The sequence below is a fragment of the Manacus vitellinus genome, unplaced genomic scaffold, assembly GCF_001715985.3.
Source record: "Manacus vitellinus isolate BGI_N305 unplaced genomic scaffold, ASM171598v3 scaffold_24_pilon, whole genome shotgun sequence".
NCBI classification, from domain to species: Eukaryota; Metazoa; Chordata; class Aves; order Passeriformes; family Pipridae; genus Manacus; species Manacus vitellinus.
In genome coordinates this window covers 2,992,074-3,007,724 of record NW_021939798.1, presented here as the reverse complement: position 1 = coordinate 3,007,724, position 15,651 = coordinate 2,992,074, and the positions used below count along the sequence as shown (strand labels likewise).

The following is a 15,651-nucleotide window of genomic DNA, read 5'->3' as shown; positions in this document are numbered from 1 at the left end:
AGAGCAGAGCTCAGTCCCTGCCCCTCCTCTGCCCCTCCTGAGGGAGTTGTAGCTGCAATGAGGTCTCCCCTCAGTCTCCTCTTCTCCAGGCTGAACAAGGACAGCACAAAACAGGAGAGGGGGGAAAAAAACCCATCACTGAGAGTTTTCCTCTTGCAACAACCTGAAGAGAGTTTTTGTGTGCCCTGGCAGGGAGGTCCCTCCAGTTATTACTAGATCTTGCTTATAAAAATGTTAGTGCAGAGTTCACAGTAACAGGGCCCTAATTGACCCTCAGTGTGCATGAAATAAATCATAAATGGGAAGAAAGTATCAATGAGTGGTGTCTATGGCAGACATCTGTTTTCTCCCTGGCCTGCAGCCACACCTCTCTGGGCTCTGATCTCACCAGCCAAGCAGGGTCAGACAAGGTCAGCTCCTGGGTGAGGATCAGCACGTGGATGAAGTGCTGTGGGAGCTCTGTGCTGGTACCTGTGGGCTGTGGGAACTCTGTGCTGGTACCTGTGGGCTGTGGGAGCTCTGTGCTGGTACCTGTGGGCTTGGCCACTTGTTCCTGCCCTGCCTCAGAGCAGCAGGACTGTCAGGCAGGTCATCAACCTCCCCAGGATGATCATCTTGAAGTCCCAGACAAAAATCAGTGGGTCGGTGTGTGCTACCTGGGGATTATCAACAGCTGCTGCCTAGAGATTGTCCCTGAATATTGTGAGGTACTCCAGGGTTTTTATGGGATGCTGAGTGGCAGAAAGGTGACAGACTTGCTTCTTGGCAAGTGAGCAGTGTAAACACCCAAATGGTCGATGCTATTTGCAGGAAGGAGGCAGAGATGGAGCACATTTAAGAGGATTTTTAATAAAAAGGAAAGCAGAGGCCTGTTTTCCCAGTGATAAAGCAGTTTCAGATGGTCAGTGGGGCTTTGGCAGAAGGAGAGGAGTCCTTGAGATGACCAGATGTGGGTTCTGAATCCACCTGATCTCTGTAGGAGAAGAGATTTTTGTTCCAACAACTAGATTCTCCTCCCTAGAGCACAGGTATGAATAGATGCAAAGGCATTTCTTGAGGTGAAAAATCAGCTTTTTTCAGTTTCACCCCCTTGCTCCTAAAAGCAGGCTCAGCTGTGCCTCCAGAGCCATTAAAACTGTGGAATTGCCCATGAAGGAGGCCCACAGCTGCCAGCCCAACGTCCTGGTGCTGTGCATGCTGTGAGCAGAGCTCCACACATCTTGCCATGTGAAAAACAGCATCTGGGTTGCAGCTGGGGGAGGAAACCAATCTGCTGTTCCAGGCAAAATATTCCCTTCAGGCTGGAATGTCCCTTCCCTGTCCCCCGTGGTGCCCACTGACAGCTCTGCCTTGGCTGCCCTGGGCTGGGCAGAGCCCTTTGCTGCTGAGCTGCACTTCAAAGAGCTTTTCCTTTCTGCCATCAGCTCCTCAACACCGAGGTTTTTTTCCCATCTCAGAAGGGTGCTTGGGAAAACTTACCAAAGTGCAGCATTCCCTGGGCTCAGCCCTGCTCTCCTCCCTGGTTCTCTCTCCTTTCCAGCCCTTTGACTTGCTGGCACCACGTCTCACCCCAGGCTGGGTTTCCTGTACAATTCTTATTTCTGGATAAACCACCTGGCATAGTTACACTCATTCAGCCTCTCTGCTGGAACACTTCAATTCTGTGAAGAAACAAGTTTGTCTTGCCCAGCCAAGCCCAGTCCCTCGAGCTGTCCCAGCACACAGTGGGATGTGGGAGATGTTATGAGGTCCATCCGTGCTTTTAAGGGTTTAGTGCTGATTTCAGTGGATTATCTGCAGCCAGAGCTGCTTTCCTGACACTTCACTTGAGCTGAGTAATATCTTAAGTGCTTCTGAGTCTTGCTTTGCTGTTGGAAATGAGGGCATGATGGCAGGGAGGGGGGTGGTCTGTTTTCCTTTGAATTAGCTTCTACTTCTGAGGCCTCAATTACACTCAGGTCATGATTTCTGGAGCCTTTTTTTTTTTTCTTTCTTCCAAGCATTAATGGTAGAAATGGAGCTACATTAGAAAGCTGAGAGTTGCATGTATAACTGAGTATGTCCTTGTGCTGGGGACTGCAGAGAAATGCCAGATATAATGGATTTCATGATAAAAACTGCAGAAAACAGTGGCTGTGTGTGACGACAGCTCCTGCAGTGGAGCAGAAGTTGGGCTGATGTTATCATGCACTTAATTAGATGTTTTGAGCCCGAAAAACTTCACACTGGGGATGTCACTGGCTGCATGTAGTTTAAAGGGAGGGTTCATAAGTAATATTTGGCCTCTGGAAAAGGCCAATTAGTCACTTCAGCCCAAATGACAGAACGTGAGGGATTGCCTGGGGGACGGGTTGCTAATGGTGGCTTTCAGTTCCAGCCTCCCTGCTTAAAAGCTGTCAGAAATCTTATGTTAAGACAAGCACTTTCTTATTTCTGCCTCCTCAGTGTGATGTTGGGAAATGGCTGTTCCTGCCTGTTGTAGCACAGCCCTGCCCCAGGGGGTGGAAATGGAGCTGGAGCCCTTTGGTTGCAGCTGGGGAAGGGTCAGGACAAGCTCCAAGGGGCTGAGCAGAGTTACCCAAAGCTCCCTCAAGCTCAGGGTCTACCCAGTACTGTCAGGATGAAATACTTGCCCTTCTCCTCCATGGTTTCCCACCTTCACCCAGCTCCCCACAGCCCAGATGGTCCCCAGTCCACAGCCCTGGTGGTGGTTGGCACCAGGAGACCCCTCCTTGCCAGGCATGGGGACATCCTGCTGCAAAGTGTTGAAGGGAGCAGTGCTGGGCACCAAATTCCTCCTCCAGTGTTCTCCCCTGCTGGTTTCTCACTGGAAGAGGTCAAAATGAGACAACTGGGAATCCCTGAGTAAGAGCCCATGAGTGCAGCAGGACTGGGGATCTCCTGGGAGAGGTGGTCTCTCCTGGCTGCTGAGATGGACAGCTCTGGAAGTTGTGAGTCTTAGAGACAGAAATATGGGGAAAACACAGGTCTTGGTCTGGAGTAGGGCAGCTCCAGGTGCTCCATCTGCACTGGGTGGAGGTGAGTCAGGCCAAGAGGTGCATTTATGTGGGATTTAGTTCAAAGTAGTGAGCTGGGGAGGTTCACCAGTCCATGAGGGAGTGTGGTGGTCACCCCCAGTGTGGTCACTGCTTTTGGAGGACAGATGTCCCACACTGTGTCACCTTGATGGGAATCAGTAACACAGCAGGGCCCAGCACCAGAGTCCTCCCCAAGAGCTGTGTTTCAGCTCCCCAGCACTGCAGAAGTGGGAATGAAGAGGAACTTCAGGGTTGATTTCCCCCTCCTGAGGCTGATAAAACTCCCCTGAGGTTATGATCCAGCAGCCAGGAGTGACAGCACTGAAGGCTGGAGGGGACAGGGCTGGTGTTCCTCCAGCCTGGCAGTAACACATGGACTCAGATGGGTCCTTTTCTTTGGAATCATAGAATCCCTAAGCTTGGAGAACCCCAAGATCACTGAGTCCAACCTTCCCATGCCACTGCGCTGAGCTCCATCACCTCCCTCTTCTACAGAAACTTGCATTCAGGCCTAATTTTCCTTTAGATTTATCTTAATTATTAATGCAACACATCTGTCAGAAGTCATGTAAGCTCAGAGCAAGGGAAGGGATTAGGACAAGGTTTGGGAGTGTCTGCTGTACTTAGTATTTCTAACACTGGCGTGTTAAAATGAACAGAAAAGTCTGTCCAGGGCCCTGAGTCATCAGCTCATTATTGAATTTAAGGTAAAGTGTGACTAATTAAGATTTAGGAGATTTCATTATATAATTACATGTATTATATAATTTCATTATAAGAGTGCTCTTCCTGTGCTTGTTGCTGGGAAGAGACCCAACATCAGAGACCCCTGTGGGTCTCACCTGCCCGGCCCTTGTGCCTTGGGGTCTGTGCCACCCCCTGCTCCAGGGTCAGGAGCAAACCCTGAGGGGTGTCACGTCCATGTCCCCACCCTGCAGCAGGGCTGGGGGCCCTGAGGGCACATTTCAGCTCCAGTTCTGCCCCTGCCCCTGGAAAATGTCTCCCCATTCCCTGCCCTGCAAGTGGGGATCATTTTCTAGGCTCCATCTCCTAGTCAGGGTGGACAGCACAACTGAAGGGGAGTTGTACCTCCAAAATATCAGTGTTGGAGCCAGAAGCAATTTTATATAGCTGTGGGTCCCAAATCCATGCTTAGGCTCCCTTGCCAGTCAGTGGAAAACTGAGGATGCTTCCAAACTGTGGCTGAGGTGAGCTGTCTGTGGAAGCAGAGCCCCAAATGTTGGGTATGATACATCCAGGCCAAAGCTAATGGTCTCAAAAAGAGTAATTCCGTTGGGTGCAAGAGAAATAGTGTTTGGCTTGCATTTACATGTTGTCTGAAATCATTTGTCAACAATCTTCTGTAATTAGATCTTGATTTAGGCTAATCATGATATGCCTTGTTAACTCAAAATGTGTATTTAAACCCCCATTGACTGTAATAGGACAGAAGCACATGCAGAGGAAATCTGAAACACTTTTAGTGGTTTCACAAAGAGACTGAACCGAAATATTCAGCCTTTTTGCTGTTTCAACCATTCTTTCCACAGGCAAAAAAAAAAAAAAAATTGAAAAATTCCATTATCCAAATATTATGAGCTGTCTCCCATTATTTTGCCAAGCTGGGAAATTTGTGAAAATTCCACTCTGGAAATGTGAAAGCAAAACACACCAGCACATTAAAGTGTTTTAGAGCCACTGCCGAGGAAGTGGTGACATGGTGGCTTTGTTCCAATTTTCTATATGCGTGTTGGGGTTGGTTTTTTTTTTCCTTACCTTTTGTCCCTACAGAAATTCCAGGACTGAGTCAATTTTGCAAAAAGTCTCTTGGATTCCACCAGGACTGAATTTGCAGCCTTGCTAATGTAATTAACATCTATTAAGCGAGCGTGTGCCCTGAGCAGCTTAATAGGAAAATCTAATAATGTTTCCTATTGGAATGTTCCCTGTTAAGTCGTCAAAGTGCTCCAGTGCATGTTTTCTGTAGGCAGCACTGTATAATGGAAATGTTACACAAATTACTATTAGGCCCTTGGTGAAATGGGATCTTTTATTTAATTTGATTTTACAGCCAGGATGCAGAGGGAGTGCTGCAGCCAGGCAGGAGGAGGTTTTGCTGGGATCACCTTTGGAATGGCTCCTCCACACGGAGGGGCCGGGGCTGGGTTATTAGCTGAGCTGTAAATGGCATTAATAATGTCCTTGTGGAGCAATAGCGTGGCAGGATGGGCTCCATAAAAACAGGAATCCTGTGGCTGACCAGTGTTTTGGTTTAGGGTTGTTTTGGTTTTTTTTTTTTTTAAGGTGGGTAATAAAAGAAGAAAATGGAAAGCTTGTGCCTTTGTTTGTGTTTGGGAGCAGAGGTGCAGATGTTTGGATAAAGCCCCCCTTGTTCTGTGGGCGCTGCTGCTGCCCCACCTCTGTCTGCTGGAGCCCCTGGGTTTGCTCAGGGGTTTAGGGGTGGTTAATGGAGCAGGGACAGCGGGACCCTCGTCCCAAATTCCCTCCCTGGTTTCTCTGTGTTCCAGGACTGAAGGGAGAACAGCCAGGTCTCCCACTGGAAAGGGACAGATGGGACAGGAGGGCACAGCCAGGGCACAGCCACTGCACTGCCCATGTGGTGCCCCCACAAGTGCCCACCCTGGGTGACCTCTCCATCATCCCTGTTTTATCCCTGAGTTGTGAGGAGGGTGATGCTCCTGTCCCTTGAGCTTGGGAAAGGGATGAAATCCCAAAGGAAAGGGGTGAAATTCCAAAGAAAAGGAGCTGTTTCTCTTTTTGGTAGCCACACAGTCTCCTTGGTCAGGGAGTCTGCTGGTTTACAGGGCAGTAAATGCCCAAATTCAGCCTCTTCCCTCCAAAATCTGAGTAGCAAATGCTTATGTTGCATGAGGGAGATGCTGGGTTGGCTCAGTCTGGGGTGGTGCAGCTCCAAGAGTTCAGCCTCAGCAAAATATTGACTGAAAAGTAAGATTTCTTCCTCTTTTAGTTGATTCTCTTCTGGAGAGGGGAAGGGATGAGCATCCCCCTGGATTTTAGGGGAACAAGAAGAGCAATGTGTTTAGGAAACTCACTGAGATGGGCAGAGTATCTGCAATGATATGTAAAGGGAAAACTGCCTCTCTCTTCAGGCTGCTGCTTTAAGTCCCCTCAGGAGGAAAGCACCAGGCTGGGGGTTCTTTAATTTTTCATCACACGGGCAGAGCTGTTTCCTTCCCAGCAAGGAGAATTTCTTTGTCAGAGCAAACTGATTAATTCTATCCCATGCACCATCCTGCACCTCGTGCCTCACAGCACAGCTCCTGCTGTCCCTTTGGCAGCATCAGGTGCTCCTCATGTGTGCCTGAAGTCCAGGTGTCCTCCAGGAGCAGCTCTGGGTGTAAATTGTGCTGCAGGAATAGCAAATCATGGAATGCTGAGCAGCCCCCTCAGCTCTGCCTGCCTTGGAGCATCAATGTGTGTGCCAGCAGATGCCCCTGGGCTGCCCAGCCAGTGTCCAGGCCAGTCCTGAGCCTGGCACAGTCAAATTTGGTTTGGATTTAATGGCAATTTCCCCCAGAGCACTGGCCCAACAACCCACACTTACATTTGAGTGACCTGGTCTAGTGGAAGATGTCCCTACCCATGGAGTGAGATGGTCTTTAAGGTCCCTCCCAGCCCCAAACCACTCTGGGATTCTATGTCTAAAGTTCACTGGGACCCTCTATCTTCCAGATAAGCACCATGAGCATGGCAGGGGCTTTTCTGGCTACAAATCCTCTCCCAAAGACTGAGATGTTGAAGTGAAGCTGAGAACCAGGAGCAGCCCCAGGTTTCCTGGCCCAGTGAGGGAGCTGTGGGCTGGCTGAAAGAAAACTGGACTTTTCTTTCCAAAAAAGCTGATAGGCAGGCAGAATGCTGACAGATATATTTTTCTTGCTGGCTTTCAGTAGCATTTAAACAAATCTACATCTCAGTCGACAGCATTGGTGTACAAGGGCCAGGGAATAGGAAGGGGGGTAGAAAAGGGAAATTATTCGGGCAGTTCTCAGTGGAAAATGGTTTTAACAGCAAAAAAACCATTCTGTCTGCTTGTAGAACAATGAACTTTAAATCCTGGTGTCCTCTAAGTGAAAAGCCCCCAGGCAGGGACAACTTTGACCAAAATCATCGAACAGGGAAATCCACACTTCTTGTGTGTTCCCATAAGCAGCTGCAAGAGCCTGAACCCACAGAGTGTCTTTACTGGAAATTTCTGCTGTTGCAAAGGAAAGACATAGTTGTTGGTTCCTCATCCTGATGAGTCTGTAAGACCATTCCTTGGGATTTTTTTTTGTTTGTTTTTTTTTTGTTTGTTTGTTTGTTTGTTTTTTGTTTGTTAGTGTTTTGTTTATTTTTTTTGTTTGGGTTTTTGTCTTCTAGTGTTTGGGGTTTTTTTGGTTTTTTTTGGTTGGTTGGTTGGTTGGTGGGGGTTTTTTATGTTCAGGTTTTTTATTTTCCCATGAGTATTAAAGCAGTTTTCAGAAGTTGGCTGGGTTCACTTCCAATTTGAATTAGAGAAACTGAGGCAAAAATGGGGCTGTACCTCGCCCAAGATCATAAAATGAATAAATGACAGCACTTGGGACAGAACACAATTTTTTCCTGCTTCAAGCTGGTTGTGCAGAGACTCGAGAGGGCACTAACTGGGCTTTCCTGGAAGCAGGGCAGGACTATTTCCCTCATCTGGGAGCCAAGCTCTCTTCTAGCAGCATAGTAGGGCCACATGCCTCACTCCAAACCATTTATCTGATGATTTATATCTTCACTGGAAGGCCTTACACACAGGCAGATCTGCCAGCAATGGCACTTGATAAAATCCTTCCCTTTTCTTGGTTTGGTAATTGGTGTCAGGAGTTTCCTTCCTGCACAGAACATGTTTTATGTTGTCGGCACAGACCATGTGGAAATGATCGATGAGATGTTGGGCCCTTGGCAGGAGAAGGGGCAGGAGAAGAAGCTACCTTTCTCTTGGAGCATTTGGCTTTTATTTGCTACCTGCAAATGCAAACAGTCATACTGGGGCTTCCCTGGCCACGAAACCACTTGGTCCAGGAGCAGCAAAGACAGAGAGCTCATTTCATGCCTGTGGTGTTGCTGTCTTGGGTCCTCACCATGTCATGCCTTTCTTGGTTGGACATTGCCACTCAACTAAATTTAAATTAAATTATCACAGAATCATGGAATCAACGGCGTTGCAAAAGACCTCTGAGATCATCCAGTCCAACCCATGATCCAACCCCACTGTGGTTCCCAGACCATGGCACTGATGCCACATCCAGGCTCTGCTCAAACCCCTCCAGGGACGGGGACTGCACCCCCTCCCTGGGCAGCCCATTCCAAGGGCTGATCCCTCTCTCTGGGAAGAACTTCCCAATGTCCAACCTAAACCTGCCCTGGGGCAGCTCAAGGCTGTGCCCTCTTGTCCTACTGCTGGTTCCTGGGAGCAGAGCCCGACCCCCCCGGCTCCCCCCTCCTGTCAGGGAGTTGCAGAGAGTGAGAAGGTCTCCCCTGAGCCTCCTCCTCTCCAGGCTGAGCCCCCCCAGCTCCCTCAGCCTCTCCTCACAGCACTTGTGCTCCAGACCCTTCCCCAGCCCCGTTGCCCTTCTCTGGACCTGCTCCAGCCCCTCCATGGCCTTCCTTATATCTTGTAAGACACTGTGATCCCTGAGAGAAAGTTTTTGTGAGTGCTGGGTGAAAGAGGGATGTGGGTCAGAGGACAGAGGGTGTGTGTGTGTCCCCACTGGAGTCATCTGGGTGTACTTGTCCTGGCTTCACATCTCCTGAAGGCATGAGATGGCTGCAGAAACGAGACCTCTCTGGGACCTCTGAGTCACCCCCATGAATATGAGATCAGAGTGTTGCTGTCCAGGAGGAAAATGAACAGGAGCTGTTGTCTGGGGTGGTGGGACACTGTGCCCCAGTCACATCCCAGCCATGGCACGTCATGACTGTGGTTCAGGCTCTCCAAAGAGATGATCTCAGTGTTTGTCCTTGGGGAGGTTACAGCTGAGCTTCCTGCTGCAAGGTTTGGAAGCTGCCATGGTTTGAATCTTCCTGTGATTTGGGGCAGAGAAACTCAACGTGGAGGAGTGAGCAAAGAGGATGAAAGGTGGGAAAAGAGAGACAAAGTGGAATATTCTGCTAGGTCTTGCCTGCAGCCAAACCCTGGTCTGTGTGTGCTGTTTGACTTTGTCAGAGATGCTCCTGTCACAAAGGCCCTTTTCTGCAGGGACAGTGTCTGGGTGACGCTGATACGAGCAGGAGTCTTGGATTTGTGATGCTCTATCTGGTTTGAATCAAATAAAGAACCACTCTGAATCCCTGCCCAAAGCACAAAGGAGGCCTGCAGCATGTTAACAGGATGAGAAAGTCTGGCCAATTCCCTTAATCTGTTCCAGGCTCCTCTTGGCTTCCAGGTGTTCATCCCGGATCAAGAGCCCAAACATCCGGGGAGAGGCTCTTGCTGTCGTATTTCCAGCCCATCTGATAAGGCTCGTGCCTCTGAGCCTGCATGCTGCTGCAGGATCCCTGCTCTGCCCTAACCAGGGCTGTCATTTTAGGGCTTCAAGTCCAGATCCAAACTGTAAATGTGAAAGTAGGTGCTGTGTCAAGCAGGTGCCCTCAGCAGCTGTAGTGACTTTGACCTCAGAGCTCCCCTTTGGGACACGTGGGTTTTTTCACAGGGGAGTGACTGATTTTCTTGTCCAGGGTGGTATCAAATCCCCTTGGCACTTTTCTCTGATTTGAAGGGTGTGCAAAGAATGGGGCAGCCCCGTTGAAACACTGATGTTAAAGGAGGAGGTCCGAGCTCATTTCTGTCCCCGGATAAATCCACATGACAGCCACATGCTGCCTTGCTGACAGGGACATTCTGGGGCTGCTCAGGTGTGCCCAGGCTTTCAGCTGGGCTTAAGGAAGCAGGAAGAGCCCTGTGCCAGTGTGGGAAGTGGTTTGGGGCTGGTGAGGGTCGTGTTTTTCATGCATTTGCTACATTCACAACTCACAGCACTGAACTTGGGCTTCCCTGCTCTTCCTGGGCTCTCTGAGCTTTGGAGAGGGCAGAAGAGTTTTTGGCAGGGCTCAGCAGCCCTTGCTGGAAGGAAAAAGTCCCCCCTCCCCAGGAGCAGCCTCCTCTGAGGAGCCTGCTGGGTGTGAGTGGGTCAGGGGGAGTGAGGAAGGGGAAGGCTCATCCCTGATGATCTTCCCAAGCACTTGGTGGGTGTTGGTCTGTCCCTGACAAGGCTAAAACTCAACCCAAGGGACTTGTCTTTGCCACAAAAGCCTGGCTTTTCCATAGTTAAATAGAAGATGCTTCAGACTGACTTTTCAGTGTTTCTCTGAATTATCTGTGTGTTCTCTGACCAAACACTACAAGTACTTGCAATTTTTTTCCCCCAAAGAGCTGAATCTAGTCACTTTTTTCTCTAGGCTTCAGAGGAAAGGGAAAGGTACTTAACTTATGTTTTATTCATTGCAGTCACTATCTCTTGTTAATTTACTTACATTATTTACAGAATTTTAAAGTATTTTGTGTGTCAGGCAGCATCCCAGGCCCTATAAAATGCTAATTTTCAGACTGTATCAGAGGCAAACATCTTTCCTGGGCCTCTAGGTAGACAAAGGGTCATCCCCATTCTTAATTTATTTTTCATGATTCTATATTTAAATGCAATAAAGCCTGCTTGAATGGCAGATCTCAGGCAACCCACTTCTCCGTGTGGTTAAATTTTATGAAGATCCATTGTGGTTGTGTTACTGGTACAATAAAATTAATTTTTGATCTAGTGCCCTTAATTACTAAGGATGACTGAACCTGGTTTAAGCACAGGAATAACTATCTTGGATCTTTGCCCTCAATGGGAATGAACACAAGGTTCAGAAAGTTCAAGTAACTTTCTGAAAAGAAACTGAGTTTTATTTTCACAGTTGCTTCTCTGCACTTCCTGATTCCAGCAAGAGAGGAAGTGGGGGGGAAACCCAAACCCCAGAAGGCTCTTAATGTTTTAGGTTTTAATCTCGTGTCTGTGAGCTCTGGGTAAATTGGTCCCGTTCCCAGCCTTGGGGTGTTTGAATCTTTCTGGGACAGTTGACACCATAAAATTGGGCAATACATGAAGATTTAGGGTCTTTTTAGGATAATCTAAATCACTGTGACATGCCTGAACCAAGTGTTTCCTGCTGGTCAGCTGCCTCTCGAGGTTTAAGGTCAGTCAAGAGGGACATTAGAGCCCAGTGGCTTTTATCCTGGTGGAGCATGGCCAGAGGTCTGTGGTCACCACAGCACATCCTATGGGTGTCATCTCGAGGAGACTGTGATAAACAAAACAACTTAATCTCCAAATTAATATAAAGCCATTGTTCTGGCTTTTCCTGCCAAAGGGGGCTGCTCTGAGGTTGTGCCTCTGACCAAAAAATGTTGGCAGACTTGAAGACTGCCACACTGGAGTTTTGTAGCCACCCTGGGAAGCACTGCAGGGATATCACACAACTGTTTTTCAGTGCTTGGAGTTCCGTGAAAGTGTCAAGGTTTTTCAGAGAAGGCACCATGGCATGTGATGTACCCCAGCAGTGGGATTGCTCAGCCCCAAAATAGCACCAGGGTAATCTGTGGGGGGAGAGCAGCTACTCCTGGAGTCCTCAGTGACACAGCTGTGCCTGCAGCCAGGCTGGGATGATGTCCTGGCCCACCCTATCCCAGTCACAGCCATCCTTCAGGCCCAGCTGGTTCCCTCCATACCACTTTTTCCATCCCTGAGGTTGTTTTAGGTGTAACTGGTAAAGTTCTGGTGAGGCTGGTTTAGGTTCCAACACAGGTTTTTGGAGGGAGCAGCTGTGGTGTTTCCAGCTGTGGTGTTTCCAGCTGTGGTGTTTCCAGCTGTGGTGTCTCCAGCTGTGATGATATCTCTTTTGGAAAACTGGCACATAGTTTTCATGGAAATGATGGGGAAACCTCAGAGCTTTCCTGCTGCCGGAAGTTAAGGAGGTCTTTTGGTAGGGTTATATCCTTTGGGAAAAAACACCTGAAGGCCAGTCCAGTTCAGTAGATATTGTGGTCCATGTTTCCAAAAAAGTACAACTAAAGTCCTTTTGTCACTTTAAATTTAGCCTGTGTGTCCGTGGTGAACACTGAAAAGACAAGTGTTTCCACTCCCTCGGATTCTGAGAAGAGCTGACTGAAGTGCAAGGCTTTGCAAGACTGAGGAGTTTGCTGACCACAGCTGGCTCAGTTTTTGGGGTCTGTCCTCGATGTTAGCCTTTGTTTTAGGGGGTTTCTTTCCCAGGTTAGCAACCTGCACACACGGCATTACGCTGCTCAGAAATTCTTTGCGTGTGCGCTGTAGCCAGAAGGAATACACTTAACATACAAAAGCTGTCATTCTGCTAAGGATAAAAAATATCTTATTTACGAGCTTATTTGAAAGATTTCCTCCCCTTTTCATCTTAAACAAGAAATTGGCATGTTAATGAATGCAAGCCCTGCGAATCTGAATGCTGCCCAGACACTCTGTGTGAGGCTGCCTGGGATGCTGCTCACCCAGCCCAGGAGCACACCCTGCTCTGGGGCTGGTTCTGCCACCTCCAGTCGAGTCAGTGACACAGTCCTGGCTTGGGATGTGTTAGATTTATGTGCAAAGCAGGATAGGGACTTTGATAGGGATTAAGAATATGATAAATTTGCAAGTCGTTCTGTGTGGAGTCGTTATGAAATGGGGAAAGGCATCAAAAGTTGCCCATTGGGAGTTACTGGCAGGTAAATTTAAATGTGTTCCTCCTCCAGCCCCAGTCTTTTCACCACCTTGATGTTCCAGTGAACCCATGGTCCTACGTCATCTTCTCACCATCTGTGTGACCACCAATCCCTCCAAGCAATCACTTCCAGTTGACTCGAATATGCACTGCCAAATGTTCTCACTTTTCCCAAACTTTGGTTTGTCTCCCTATGAGGTGAGAAAATCCTTCCTGAGGGCTTGGCAAATACACACCACGTGGCATTTGCCAACACTGGTTAAATCTTAATATATAAATCCATCTGTTCCCAAAAGGAACCTGCTGGTTCTGTGATGTCGAAGCCCGGCCTTGGTGACAGGGGTTAATCATCACAGGAATTACTGGGATGCCCCAGGCAAGTACTGGCTAAAGCAGACAGGAGCCAGTTGCTGAATGGAGGAAGAAAAAGATTCTCTTCAGATAAGAGCATGGGAAAAGAAAGAATGGAAATTTCATGATAGGTTAAAGGAGCTTTTAATGTGCAGAATGTAATATTTCCCTGTCGGGCAGAGAGGAATTCTTTCAAGGTAAAGAACATCCAAGGAAATACACTCCAAATAGGCTGATGTATCCAGGCATAATGGGAAGAGATTGCTATAATTATGAATCCATGTACCTGGAGACAAATGAAGGGGGAAAACTCTTTCTTTGAGGGCTCCACTGGAATGTTTCTGGATCCCGGAAACCTCCTTTATACACAGAAAAGTTAAGGTATTCCAAGCTGGATCTCCAAGATCTCCCACCTGATAACTCCCAGTGCACTTGCTGCAGTGTGTTACACTTCCAGGATGTAATTTGCTTTGGTGAAATTGTCATTTTTATTCCTCAGTAGCTGGAGACCACTGGGCTAAAGACAGCTCTGCAGCGAGTGACCTTGGAGATCACACACCATCACCCACACCTTGTTTAAATTGCAGAGGAACGCTGGGGCTGCATAATAAGCTGTTGATTGTCAGGCTGAACAAGCAAGATGAGGTGAAGATGATGTTGGGAACTGCTGCTTTGCCATCCCCGCCTGGGCTGTTCAAAATGCTGATCTCGATTCTCTGTTCACCCACTATCTTTCCTCTGCAAACTTCCTGGAGATAAGTTTCAGCTCTTCTTGGACAAATATTGTTGAGAATAAACAGGGAGGCAGAGGGAAAGTGTTTGTTTTATACCTCGGTGAGGTGATAAAAAAAAAAGTCTCCGTGTTCTGCAGCCCTTGAACCATTGTTCCTTTGTGCTTTTGGCAGAAATGGTTGGGCTGTATTGATTTCTGGTGAAATGAAATGTTAACAAATGTGTAGCAACAATGGAGGATGTTTCCTTCTCTTCCTTGGGAATTTTTTGAGCCCAGAGGATTTTTAAACCTCTGTTCCCCAAACCCCTGGTTGGGAATTGAGGGAGGTTCATGGGAAAACTCGGTGCAACAATTAGTGGTGTGTTCAACTGGCTTCTCCCTCCCCGTTGGGTCTGTGTCGTGTGAACCTGCCTGAGGTGTGGAAAATAACAACAATTAAATCTCCACAAAACTTTGGACACAAGGCAGCATAGAAATAATGTCACTAACTTTTTTTCCCCCTCTCTCATAATTTTAAAAAATAATAAATGTTGTCAGGGTGGGGAAGCTCCTTGGCAAATTAGGCTCATTCCTGCCTTAGCCCTGGGTTTTCCTGCCCTGCTCTGAGCCCATACAAGCTTTGCAGTGCCCTGCAAGCTGAGGCAGCTGCTGACAAGAGCCTGGGAGCAAAGCTGAGTCCCACACTGTGCTCCAGAGGTGCCAGCGGCTGTGGGGAAGAAAACCTGCACCTATTTTCCATCTCCTAGCAGGAAAAAGGCTACTAAGGGGAAATTAATGGGGTTCAGCCCCTCCTGGTGCTTGGTTTTAAGCAGCAGATTTTACCCAAACCTTGGTAAGGTGCATCAACCCCGTACTTTGTGTTGCAGCACTGAGCTCCTGAGCTGCCCCAGCACTGCTGGACCTGCTCTGATGCCCCAGTCCCATCCATGCCTGACCTCCCTGCACTGTAGGGCTGTTTGCAGGGTTATCCAGGTGCACTGCACTGGAAGTACAAGCTCCCAGTACGTTTCCCCTCCTGTATTTTACAGCTTTTACTGTTCTGGCAGGGAACAGAAGGATCTGACCTTCCTGAGGGCGTGCAGGGAAGTTACTAAATAACCGAGTTCTCCCTTCCCCAAAAGGCTGTAAATTGTGCTGAAACAGTGGTTTCACAACAGGCCAGATGAGGAGCTGTTGTCGACTGGATGGGAACCAGAGGAAATGCTTTACCCTGGAAAACTCCCACCTTCCCTCTCCCGTGGAGCTGGAGAGTGTGCTGCCCACTCTGCCCCACTGGGATGGGAGCTGCAGCATCTCTGGGTCAAGGAGGAGGTTTCCACCTCGGGAGAGGACACAGAGGTACCATCCAGCTTCCAAATCACTGTTGGAATGCTCAGGGACAGCTCAAGGGCTTTGGACTCGCTGAAGATTTGGCCACGTGCTGGGGGCAAGGTGGGCAGTGCTGGAGAGGCCACAGCACCTCCTGGGTTTGGGGGGGTTGGTTTGTTCTGGGGACAGGTCAGGAAGGGCTTGGAGCAACCTGATCTGGTGGAAGGTGTCCCTGCCCGTGGCAGGGGAGTTGGAACAAGGTGGTCTTTAAGGTCCCTTCCAACCAAAGCCATTTTGGGATTCTACAGCAGGTCCTGTGAGCTGGAGAGATGAGGACAAGTGGAGGAAATGACTCTGTTCTGTTGAGATGAACTTCATTAATGGTGTCAAAACAAGGCCCCAAAGCCAGCAGATAAATGAACTGGGTTTGTGCCACCTGCCCTCCAGCTGCAG

At 48.5% G+C, this 15,651-nt stretch overlaps 1 long non-coding RNA gene across 1 annotated transcript; it reads left to right on the top strand.

Moving 5' to 3' along the window:
• The first annotated feature begins 13,165 nt into the window (after positions 1-13,165).
• On the top strand, positions 13,166-15,645 carry LOC108639797. The gene is made up of 3 exons (XR_003915829.1): positions 13,166-13,354; positions 15,048-15,228; positions 15,507-15,645. It is a non-coding gene; the product is annotated as an uncharacterized LOC108639797 (long non-coding RNA).
• Positions 15,646-15,651: the final 6 nt, after the last annotated feature.